Source organism: Protopterus annectens, chromosome 8.part0 (genome assembly GCF_019279795.1).
Source record: "Protopterus annectens isolate FY-2018-M chromosome 8.part0, PAN1.0, whole genome shotgun sequence".
NCBI lineage: Eukaryota > Metazoa > Chordata > Ceratodontiformes > Protopteridae > Protopterus > Protopterus annectens.
In genome coordinates this window covers 997341098-997351097 of record NC_056741.1, presented here as the reverse complement: position 1 = coordinate 997351097, position 10000 = coordinate 997341098, and positions in this window count along the sequence as shown.

The following is a 10000-nucleotide window of genomic DNA, read 5'->3' as shown; positions in this document are numbered from 1 at the left end:
GCTACATCTCCAACCACCCACTCACACACTGCAACACCAGAACCGCTAATTCAAAATCTCCGAACTTCGGGATTTTGAATTTCGTGCTTCTGGAATTTTGGTATTCTGCACTTTCTCCCTTCTGGTCTTGGGCTACTGAAATTCGGGATTTCAGTAGTTCCAGATTCTGAAGGGAACCCATATATATATATATATATATATATATATATATATATATATATTGGTTTTATATTATATTTCACTGAAAGCTTCAAAACAGTACATTTTAAACCATAGAAATGCATACTTACAACAGCAATGCCTAACTCTTTGCAGAAGACAATATAAGTGGGGGCTTCCCATCCCCCCTAACTATATATATCTATATATATATATATATATATATATATATATATATATATATATATATATATATATATATATATATATATATATATACTAACTCCAGGATCACACTACAGTGGGGAAAAGGACATATACCTTTTACTTGCCTACAGTACTCTACACAGTGCCAGTACTTCACTTCAGTGAAATGAGATTTGGTGATATCAGTTTTCAGCAATTTGGTCAGGGTGAATTCAGATTCACCTAAATGAGCTTTCAATGAAACAAAGCAGACACAAATATATATACACACACACATATATATACATATATATATATATATATATATATATATATATATGTATGGGTCTACTTACATTACCGACACGACACTTCACCGACACACAAAACACCGACCCCAAATAACCGAAACCACACAACACCGACAACTCACAAAACCCAACACAATTACACTGACACAAACAACGTAAACAACACATCACACACAATGACATATCCACTAACCCTAACCCAAACCCTAACCCTAAGGTCCGACACTACCGCATAGTTACCCTACCCGCACCCTAACCCTAACTCACTTAACCCACCCCTACACCTAAAGACTGTCACTATCGCACACTTAACCTACCTGCACCCTAACCCTAACTCACTTAACCCACCCTAAAACATAAAGCCCGTCACTATCGCACACTCACCCTACCTGCACTCTAAACCTAACTCACTTAACCCGTCCCTAAACTACAGTCCGTCACTATCACACACTTACCTTACCCAAACCCTAACTCCGACACTACCACACACTCACCTTTCTCACACCGTAACCCAAAATCCCACAATATCGCACACTTACCTGACCGCTCCTAACTCCGTCACTATCGCACACTTACCGAGTCGAGCTCACACGTTACCCTTGTCGGTCTTTCGGCTGTCGGCAAATGATCTTTTCGGTCAACTTACCTGTTGGTCGTTTCGTCTCGGTCTTCCGCGTGTCGGTGAAGTGTCGTTTCGGTAAAGTAAAGTGGACTCATATATATATACATATAAATATATATCTATATATATATATATATATATATATATATATATATATATATATATATATATATATATCTATATATATAAATACACACACACACACACACACACACACACACACACACACACACACACACACACACACACACACACACACACACACACACATACACAGTCTCTCTCTCTCTCTGTCTCACTATATAAGAACGAGAGATATGTATACCAGTGTGATTTAAGTGGCTATGAAGGAAGTAAATTGATTGAAGAGGAAAAAGCCAATATAATTGATTGAAATTGAACTGATCACACATCACTGGATTTTTTTCTGTGAGACTGTGGAACAATGGTGACTAAGGAATTTATTCTTTCCTCACTGTAGTGCAGAGGTTTTATATATAATTAGCAGGGGTCTGTGGAGGATGCCGGGGTGGTTACTATCCTGCAAAAAATAGTGCTTGCTGTTTTTCTGTGTGTGTGTGTGTGTGTGTGTGTGTGTGTGTTTAGATTAGTTGAGTTTTGAGCAGTTTTGTTCAATGTTTTAAGGGTCATTGTATTGTGTATTAGACATAGGGGTGTGTGTGTGTGTGTGTGTGTGTGTGTGTGTGTGTGTGTGTGTGTGTGTGTGTGTGTGTGTGTGTGTGTGTGTGTGTGTGTGTGTGTGTGTGTGTGTGTGTGTGCGCGTATGTATGTATATCATAATCAGTGGCCAAGAAAATAGGCAGATGGAAGCATTGACATGCTTCCCCATTCACTTGCTTGAACATCATCATCATCATCATCATCATCATCAACAACAATCCCTTGTCCCCTTTCTTCATGGGGGTCAGGAGCCATGCCAGCTGTCACCTCCTCTTTCAATTCAATACCAATCTTTTAGCTTTTTTGACAGTCATGTCTATCTGTCTCAGATCTTCTCTCACTCTCTGCTGGATGCTCTGATTGTTCTTGCCTTCTTCCTGTCTATCCCAAATCTTCTTCACCAAATTATATTCTGTTTTCCTGCACATTTGCACGCACCATGTAATCTATTCTCTTTGATCTTCTCTGCAATTAGAAATACTTTTGCTTCTGCCCTGATGTTATGGGTTCTTTATTTGCCCTGCAGTGTACATCTTACCACCCCTCCCAGGCATTTCGTCTCCATCACTTTTAGCTTCCTTAATGGTTCTAGCTTCACTGTCCATTATTTTATACCATACAGACATACTGGTAGCATAAATGTTTTGCACGCATGATTTTTAAGTTTTTCTTAGCATTGTCTTTTACACGCTACCCATGACAATCTGTGCCATTTGCCTGCAGCCCCTATGACTCTTGTTTTGACCTCTTCATTCAAACCTCTGTTCTCCTCAACCATCCCTCCCAGATACTTGAAGCTGTCAAGCTGCTCCATTATTTTCCCTTCTATCTCAATTTTCAGTTACATTTGATTTCATTCAGCTTTCTTGTCTGTACTCGATCCCACCCCATGTGCCTTCAGTTTTGCATTCCATTCCCTATCATTTGCTGAAGCAGCCATTCAGTCTGCTTATGATACAACATCACCTACATGCAGCTGGTTTATTAATCTGTTCCCTCCAACAGTAGTATGAATAGCAGTGAACTAAGAGATGAACTCAGATAAAACCCCAATTCTCATTGGGAATCCATGTCTGAGTAAGAACACTGTTTGTACCTGTGTCATGTGGACTTTATATGTAGACTACACTAATTCTACCTATGTTTCTGGGACTTCATATCATCACAGCACTGTCAAAATCATCTTACTTGGCATCCTCTCATATACTGTCTCCAAATCTAGGAATGCCCAGTTGGACTCTTTCCTTATCTTTAGCTTCTTCTTCATTATCTTTCTCTCTCAAAACATCGGGCGGGTTGTTCTGCATCCTGATCTGAATCCGAACTGCTCATTTTACATCTTACTTTCTGATACTCTAAATATGCTTTTATCAGTTACTGTTTTCAGAACTTTCATGCAGTGTGACAAGAGCATGATACCTTTATCCTGCCCTCAGTCATGGATGTCTCCTTTGTCCTTGTACACTGGCACTAAAATTATTATTCTGCAGTAATCTGGTATATTCCTTTTCCTCCATACTCCTATTAGTGCCCCCAGGAACCATTTCTTTCCTAAATCACCCAATAACGTTTAATCATATTATGTGTGATTAGCACATTATATTGTTCAATCAGCATAAGGACACAGTGACTAAACTGGTAAATGGGGATTAAAAAAATCATAAAAATAATAATTAACAGCAAGAAGCATGTAAATCACACTGCTCATACAGTACACATGTTTTCCAATTAGCTGTCTGGGGTTTACAGGAGACACTTAAGTAACAAATGCTATGATTAAAGAAACAATTTTCTGCAGAAAGAAAGGGTACAAGGATTCCATTGTAGGGAAGTGAGGCTGAAATATAACCTTAGCATGAATGCATGTGGGGGATTGGTATAATGGTTAGGATGTTTACTTCTCAAACACAAGGTACAGGGTTGGTTCTCACCTTTGGAAAGGAAATTGGCTAGGTGTAAAAAGGCACACGAGGGCAACTAACCTAGTACTAACCTGTATTAGAGCTGTGTGTAGGAATTATCCCCTCTCAAAAAGGAAAACATAAATAAATACAATGGTTTTAAAACAAGTTGTACTGGTGGCAACACTAAAAGTATAAACTAGATAAGAATTAAAAAAATGACTCAGTAGAATGGTATTAGCTTGGTGCAAGGCATTTAGAAAGGACGAGAGAATGGATGGTGGCATGCACAGCACAGGTAAATCATTTGTCGACTTCCCCTTTCTTGAGGGGTGGATCTCATTTTTCTTGCTCTTCCTTCCCTTGCCCTAGGAAGGTAGGAAGTGATTGCCTTTGTTCTACATTGCCACAGCTCTAAATGGAATTAGAAGCTTAAGTGCTACATAGGAGAGAAGGTGTTCCACAAAACTATTTTGGTCTGCATTAATGACTTGTGTACACTAAGGAAAATAAATAAAATTAATAATTTTTGTATGAGTGACAACAATGGTGTCATATAATACCATAATAGAAGGAGTTGTGGGGTCAGGACCCCCCTCCCTTCACACGTATGCATCCCTTGCAATGAGGTAATCAGTGATGCAATGCAGTAGCACACAAGCTAAGGGTTGAAAGGGAGGCAAGCAGCAATAATGATACATGGTGAACTGTAGACACTCAGGCTAAAAGTACATTTTCTCTCCTGTCAGTGGTATTCACAAAAATGGTAAGGCAGTGTAGCCTTGGTGAGAAATAAAAAAGAGAGGATAAGATAAAGATAAAACAGGAGAGAGAAATAAGACATAGAGGTTAACCTAGAAGTGAAACAGCAATGCTCAGGTATAATTTGCAAGTGTGAATTGCATACATATGAACATTATATGCAGACTGTTTATAAAAGTCAGCTCATAAGATTATAAAGGGAATGATGGTAAAAGTGGGGAGAGAATCTGAGATGATGCAGTCATAGCAGAGTGTACAGTAAAATTCAACAAAGTCAAGCTTTATAACTTTTTGATTTAGGTATATTATTTATTATTCTCCCTGTCTTTATGTTAGAAATGCATCATATATAATTGCAGTGGGATATGAGTTAATTATGCTGGGAACTTTTAGAGTAATATTTTCAGCATATGCAAATACAGGCGCCAACAGTAAAGTCAGAATTATAGAATACGATAGAATGAGAATGAGAGGAGAGCAGTGGAGAAGGAGGAAGGGGTAGTTGAAGTGTTTTTTTTTGTAGTCACAGAGGACACATATAGCTTGAAACTATGGACCATGGTAAGGCTGTGAATTTGAATTTTTGGTAATATGTCTTCTTATTTTTAATCTGTTACATTTCTCCTGAAATGGGGGGGGGTCAGTGTGTATGTGTGGATCCTGAACAGTAGAATGGAGGGTCCAGTCATCAGCTACTGGCAGTGCAGGTACTGTTTCAGTTCATGAGGTGGTAATAATTTTCATGCGGGTTGCAGTCAGATAGCTCAGTTAGGTGGATATTGGATATGATGGTTTATTTTGACAAAGTTGCACAGGCAGTTTAGGTTTAGTGAAGAGAAAAGAGCATGGAGATGAGTAGGTAAGGGTAGCCAAGTTTTATGCAATCCTGTTTATGGGCAGCAGGTATAATGATACCCTGGGCCTATGATACTCAATAAGCTCCAGAGCCAGAAAATAAAAAGACCCCTGGATTTAATAAACTCTGTGCAGAAATAGTGCTATTCCTGCATGGAGTGAACCATGTCCATTTACCTTTAGCTTTAACAGCAGCGCGCCTTGCATATTCATGAAGGTGTGCTGCTGCTAAGGCTAAATGGACACGAACACTAATGAGTGCAGGGGGTGTGTTTAGGTAGTACACGCACATCTAACATGCCCCCTGCACTCAGAAAGTGTTATACAGCACTTTTTAAAACTATTTCAGTGTCTGCAGACACTGAAATGAAATAAAAACTAGTAAAACAGTGTCCACAAGCACTAAAATAAATAGGGGAGCAAGAAAGCAATGCAGGGAGTGTGTGACATGTTCTGTCACACACTGCCTGCATTGTAAAAGTGCTCTATGGCCATAGCCCTCAACTGTACAGGTTTCCCCAGAATGCTCAGATGCCTGCCTCACATATCTTTCAACCTCCTAGAGAAGAAAGTTGTAAAATGCCATAAATAATGGGGGGGATAAAGGCACAAAAATAGGGACACGTTTTAAATATTGCACTTACAAACCCGGAAGGTTGATAGAATAAAAGGTTTGCAGTAGCATGGACTTCCTGAAGGGTATAAAGACTGAAACCCATATGTCTGCCATTGTAAAAGTGCTGTACGGCCACAGCTCTCAACTGTACAGGTTTCTGCAGAATGCCCAGATTCCTGCCTCACATACCTCTCTACCTCCTAGAGCAAGAAATCTAAGCAAAGCCATAAATAATGGGGGGGGGGGGCAAAGGCACAAAAATAGGGACACTTTTTAAATGTTGCACTTACAAACCTGGAAAGTTGATAGAATAAAAGGTTTGCATTAGCACAGATTTCCTGAAAGGTATGAAGTATGAAAACCAAATGTCTGTCAGTATGTTCTGACTTAAACCCCGAGTGATTTGTCAATGATTTACTAGAAAACCACAGTCGCACTTAAATTTGTAAGAGCAGTAATTAAAAATCTGTCCCAATGTGTCCCTTTACAATTTCCCTTACTGTGACTGACAAGGAGTATAGAGACATGTAAATAAAGTGGGTTTATTACATTTTTTTTATTTTACCATCCTAAGGTATGTTTAAGTGTAGCTGACTGGGTTTGCATGTTATGGGCTACTGCTCAGCATTGCTTAAACATCCCATAGGTAATAAATAAAAATATACAGCTACAATCCTCATGCTGAGATAGCATAGTGGTTAGAGTACTGGCTTTGCATGTAGATGTTCACAGTTCATGTACCAAGACAGGCACTTTATTTTTACATGGGAAAGCAGTGTTGAAATTATCATTTTAGTGTTAAATTATGTAGTAATTGATATTTGTCAACCAGAGTAATGTAGCTGGTCTAAAATGTAAGTGTGAGTCTATATAACCTGTGAAATCACCCATGTATACACAAGTATCCCATACAATATAGTCACACCCCATGGTAATATAATGAAAGCATACAGACAGACGTCATATAAAGTAAATCATATACACTTACTAATATGTCAGTAATGATTAAGTCTTTATCCTGATATTTTTGCACTTACAAACCTGGAAAGTTGATAGAATAAAAAGTTTGCATTAGCAAAGATTTCCTGAAAGGTATGAAGTATGAAACGCAAATGTCTGTCAGTATGTTCTGACTTAAACCCCGAGTGATTTGTCAATGATTTGCTAGAAAACCACAGTCACACTTCCTAAATGTGTAAGAGCAATAATTAAAATCTGTCCCTATGTGTCCCTTTACAATTTCCCTTACTGTGACTGACAAGGAGTGTAGAAACATGTAAATCAAGTGGGTTTATTAATTTTTTTTATTTTACCATCCTAAGGTATGTTTAAGTGTAGCTGACTGGGTTTGCACGTTATGGGCCTCTGCTCAGCATTGCTTAAACATCCCATAGAAGGTAAATACAAATATACAGCTACAATCCTCATGCTGAGATAGCGTAGTGGTTAGAGTCCTGGCTTTGTATGTAGATGTTCGCAGTTCACGTACCAAGACAGGCACTTTATTTTTACATGGAAAAGCAGTGTTAAAATTATTATTTTAGTGTTAAATTATGTAGTAATTGATATTTGTCAACCAGGGTAATGTAGCTGGTCTGAAACCTTCAAGACCCAACTTTTCTCATTCCTGTCATCCAAACGGAAATGTTCCTGCTTACACCCTACCTAAATTCAAGTGAATTTCCCCTATGAGCTCTCTATACTCCTTGCTCCACTCTACCCTGGAACTATTATTTCTATTCTCCTAAAATAGACTTAAGCTGACAGTCACTGATTAAGCAATTTCTCTCACATGTCTCCAAGTTTGTAAATATTGTAAATATCACAGTACTTCTATTGTTTGCACAACAAGTTTTTTACCTTATTTAACTAAAACATATGCATGCTAACTGTCCTCCCTTCTAATGTAAAAACAAAAGAAACCTCAGATCTTTTTAATTGACAGTTGATCATGCTGCGCTGAATGGAAATACCTGTAAACTGTGTTCTCTATTATCTGTTAACTGAGTTTTTATGATGTACATTTTATGCATTTTGCATTTCCTGACTGTATGAATTTTATACATGTATTCTACTTTTAACATTATGTAACCTTTATTTGTATTGTATTTACTTATGGAGCTTTTCTCCCCGGGCCTCCACTGAAAATGGGCACGTTCTGGCCCAGTGGACTTCCCCGGTAATCAAACTGAAATAACTAAATAAATAAATAAATAAAATGTAAGTGTGAGTCTATATAACCTGTGAAATCATCCATGTATACACAAGTGTCCCATACAATATAGTCACACCCCATGGTAATGTAATGAAAGCACACAGACAGACATCATGTAAAGTAAATCATATACACTTACTAATATGTCATGATTAAGTCTTTATCCTGATAGTTTTTTTAAATGAAAAGTGAGCAGTGGTTAGCATTACTCAGCTATGCTTAGTCAGTGTAAGCATTGCTTAAATGTGAATGCTAAGCAGCAGCAAGCTCAGCTAAATGGAAATGCATACTGTTAAGCAATGCTCAGCAATTACCCCTTTAAGCACTGTTCAACCCAGCTTAGAGGGTTTGCGTGTTGCTAAGCTGTGCTCAGCATTTTCAAAATTGTCCAATGATAACAAATGGCAGGAACATGGCCTTATTTAAACCATGCAGATCGGAATACAGCCATAACCTGTTGTAGTTTGATCTCTGCAGGAACATGTCTGGCGTTGGAGAAGGAGCGCACTTTTGGGTACAGTGCAGGGGCATCCTAGAGTCCAGGGTCATAGCTGGACTCCTTGTAGAACACCATGATGACAGACTGCTGCAGGGCTAGTACCAGGGCTCTCAGTACAAAGCAGAGGCCTGGGACCATCTGACACGTGACCTCACCAGCGCCACTGGAATCCCCCAAACTAGTGAGCAGGTATGACATCATTATGCCAACATAAAGCATAGGAAGGGGGAGCTCTTGGCCCAATGGATACAAGATGCTCAGGACCGGTATGCTCCAGCAGTTTGTAAGTATCCCAGATGTAGCTGTACCAAATTTTAGACTAAGTATGTGATAGACAGGTATGCATAATGTTTGTTTCTCACCCCTACATCTGCAGAAGAGAGGTCTATGAACATTGAGGCCCATGCCAACAGACTGAAAAGGATGTGCTGACAGGCTGGTGGGTACAGATCTATCTTGCAGTATATTGTGCCATAAAGTAGAAGGAGTACATTGTTTACTGACAGTAGGTATATTGTGTACTGTGTCTAATGAATAAAACATCTTTGTCACACTAATACTTATCTACAGGATGTCCATTAATAAAAGTGTAATTTCACTGTAATAAAAATATACAACAAACTGTTGTGTTTACTCTGGTATGTTGTTGTAGAAATAGAAAGTGTACAGGTTCTTTACTGCAACTATAGTGCTGACAGCATGAAATAACTGAGGATGTTCTTGGAAACAGCTAGTATGCATTGCAGTCTTGTGTTAACCTTTGCTTTCTAGATTGTATTTTTTCAAAGGAGTAATACACAGTACAATAACTATCTGCCATGCATGAATTTCAGGATTACAAGGTCAGACTGTCCAACCCAAAAAGTATTAGTCAGAAATCAGTCAAGCAAAGAACAGCAGTGCCCCACTAGCTGAGTGTGATGGAAATAGCATTGTTATTGATTTTAGCACACCCAGACATGGTCTGAATCCATGGAGTGGTACTGAGATGTGTGCATATATACATAATAGAAACCCTGAATATTTGTAGAAACAGTCAGAAAGTGTTAACAGATATTTTCTCCACAGCTCTTACAGGTAATGAAATATGTATAGTAGCTATGTGATGGGTATAGTAATACACCTGAATATTTGTAAAAACATTCAGAAAGTGTTAACAGATATTTTCTCCACAGGGCTTACAGGTAAAGAAA